At 48.2% G+C, this 3,334-nt stretch overlaps 1 pseudogene; it reads left to right on the top strand.

Moving 5' to 3' along the window:
- The first annotated feature begins 762 nt into the window (after nt 1-762).
- LOC102870003 lies at nt 763-1,869 on the top strand (annotated as a pseudogene).
- Nucleotides 1,870-3,334: the final 1,465 nt, after the last annotated feature.

Raw genomic sequence — 3,334 nt, 5'->3', positions numbered from 1 at the left:
AACAACAACAACAACAACTATTTTTTTATTGAGAGTGATGTAAATTCTGTGTCAGAAAGTTCTATCAGACTTTCTGACTTCAGGAAATCCATTGATACTGTGTCACTTTTTGGGGGTGACATCTTGTTTTGGGTTTGTGTAGCATGTGAAGTAGCCTGCTTTCCACATGATATTTCTGTGGTAGAGTTTTTCATGCCTGAGGTGATAGTAGGCTCTTGGTCTGACATCATTGTTCCAGTGAAGGATGGGGCAGGTACCCTGACTGTGTTACTCTCTGAACTTTTGTCTCAAGGGAAGACTTGATTCAGTTTGGGAGAGAAAAGACTTGTGAATTAGCAGCCTCCTCTGTCAAACAACTGCTACAGCTAGGCCAGTCCAAGGTAATTCAGGCTAAAGGCAGCTCATGATTTAGGAGGGGAGAAGAAATGAAGTGTATTCACCTGTGATACTGATGTCTCTGGTGCAGTTCAGAGGGGTGGCAGCAGGTCATCCTCTTGGCATTGAGATTGAGGTGCACAGGCTGTGGCAACAGGTCCTCTACGTAATGGGTCTAGGACTTCCCTGGTGCACAGGCAGGACTTCTGGGTGTCAGGGATAGGACTTCTGGGCATTGTGGTGGGACTTCTGAGAAGTGGGGCATAGTTTCCTGGTGGCAGGGGCAGGACATCCAGGCAGCAAGGCTGTAACTTTCAGTAAAAGGCCTGGGTGATCTTCTAGACAATCGGCAGGAGTGTTCTGACAGACAGATAAGGTCCTTCAGGTATGTCCACGGGTCCAGATGGTAGGGATGGCTACATCCAGCCTGAGGGGGTGGGTCCCCACTAGTTAGTGTGCTGTGGTCTAGTGCTCCAGGCAAGAGACCAGGCCGCACCCAGAAGAGACGTGGCGGCAAAGGGGCTAATCTGAACGACTGGAGCTAAAGGGTGCGGAGCTGGAGCTCTGGGCACTTGCAAGTGCCCCAAGAGGAAGGTGACCAACCTGTTTTGCTTTGAACATCAGCTCAACATCTGCGAGCACTACATGGTAGCCAACCACAGTAAGTGCAGCATCCAGTCTTACCTGCATTGGCTCCAAGACAGCAACTATAACCCCGATTGTAGAGGGTGCAACATGCCCCTGACTGCCCTGCCCGGGAGACCACCCGCCTCATCTGCTTTGATCTTTTCTACTGGGCCTGCCTCAACAAGCGTGCCACCCACCTACCCCAAAACGCAGTGCCTGCTGGCTACCAGTGCCCCAACTGCAATGGCCCCATCATTGCCCCCGCCCACATGGCTGGTCCCGTGGCCTCAGCATTGAGGGAGAAGCTGACCACAGTAAACTGGGCACAGGCAGGACTGGGCCTTCCTCTGATCGACGAGGTGGCAAGTCAGGAGCCTGAACCCCTCAACACCTCTGACTTCCTTGACTGGTCCAGCTTCAATACCAGTGGGACCGCTGGACAAGAGGAGACAGCCAGCGCCTCTGCTGCCACACCCTTCCACAGCCTAGCCCTGCAACCCCACCCTCCTCAGACCGGCCTGAACAGCACACGTTGATCCACATGGGTGGGCCCAAGCCCTTGACGCATGCCTCAACCCCAAGGAAGGTGCATGACATGAGGGAAGATGAGGGGGGACCGGGCCTCCGGTGTCTGTGCCGATGACAAGTACCGCCGCTGACCTGCCTTGGGCTGGCTGGCTGCTGAGGAGCCGGGCTGGGCCTCAGAAGCGACCTCTACTGCAGCGGGCAGGGCTGCTGCTGTTGCTCAGACTTCTGGGCTTCCTGGCCCTCCTGGCCCTCATTTCTCTCCTGGGCCGGGCCGCGGCCGACAGCGACCCCAACTTGGACCCACTTATGAACCCTCACATCCGTGTGGGGCCCTCCTGAGCTCTCAGTTGTGGCTGGGCCAGCCAAGGACCTGGGGGCCAGGGTCAGGGAGGCCTGGGGTCCTTCTTCCCAATCCTGTCCCTAAAGTCTGAGACACTATGAGCCCAGACCTGAAGTTGAGTCCCCAAATGGCTATAGGTAGGACCTGGGGTCCCCACAGCCCAAGCACTTGTCCTGACCTACTTCCCCTGGGCCTCCAGTCTCCTACCCCGCCCACAAAGGAACTAATAGGTGGAAATAAACAGCAGACTTTATTTAAAAAATTTAAATTTTTTTATTTAAAAAATAAGAGACTGATCTGGGACATATCAAAAAATTCTCAAGTCAGGTACTTACTTAATTGACTAGCCACGTGGCAAGGCATGACATGGAATTGCATACAGGTATGCCACGGAGACACATGCAGGGGCAACATGGAGACTGAGCACAAAACTTTTTTTAAGAACTACATAGAAGGGTCTCCAGGTAAAAATAACAAGAACCTCAAGTCAAGAGAAAACTAGCGTGTTCAAGAAAACAAAACTTGTGTAATTGCTACATAGTGTGCAAGAGGCACAGAGGAGCAGACGATGTTGCTGAGATAGGTACCAGCTAGATCATTTCAGGCATAAAGATCTAAATGTAAGATCTTTGCTTGCTTATAAGTTTGTATTCAAATCTTCTGCCTACAAAAACAGCCAGGTTGGTGCATAATAAACTCAGTGTACTGAACTGGATTAACTCTTTCTATATTTGGAGAGTTGTTCCACTGAGAGTTCAGACATATGTTCTTTGTGGATTAATGATAAAATTTATATTAATGAAGTTTTGTTAGTAGTTCAACTCCATTTGCTGCAGGAAACCTATTGGAAAACTTATGTGTTTAACTCTTTTCCTCCTTCAGCAAAGATTTGGCAGGTCGTAAAATAGAAATGAGATAGAGAATCTATCATGCTTTCCACAGCTTGAACTGAGTTGCAAGATGGAATTAATTGGGGTTGGCAAGGCCTGGAAATTGGGCATAGCCTCTTAGTTCCGGTGGCATGAAGTCTTCTCGTTTTGGCTTCTGTTTTGGTTTGAAATAAATTTTTGGAATGCCAAATATTCCTATAATCAAAGGTTGATATACATGTGTGTATTCTGAAGCCAAATAAAAATACCTTTTGGATTATCTCCCATCTCGTATCACTCTCAATACAATTTCTCTCATTTAGGGCCTATGATCAAGAGTTAACATTACACCTCAAACACTAATGAGTGGAAAAGGGGAAAGGCTTTCAAAGTACCCTGAAATTGAACCAGTTTGCCCATGTCTAATTTGTTGGGCAAAAAAACTTTCACCTGCTAGGAAAGCAAGGTAATCTTGTTTAGGGTCTTAAAATAGAACAAATAGAGTTCTTTTTCTTCATAATTGGACACATATAGTGGCATTACAAGGACATAATAACTATTCTACATTTAAAGTATTTTATGAGAATATATCCGT

Source organism: Elephantulus edwardii, unplaced genomic scaffold, assembly GCF_000299155.1.
Source record: "Elephantulus edwardii isolate Elephantulus edwardi_28Jun2011 unplaced genomic scaffold, EleEdw1.0 scaffold00090, whole genome shotgun sequence".
NCBI classification, from domain to species: Eukaryota; Metazoa; Chordata; class Mammalia; order Macroscelidea; family Macroscelididae; genus Elephantulus; species Elephantulus edwardii.
This window is presented reverse-complemented; position numbering and strand designations above follow the sequence as displayed.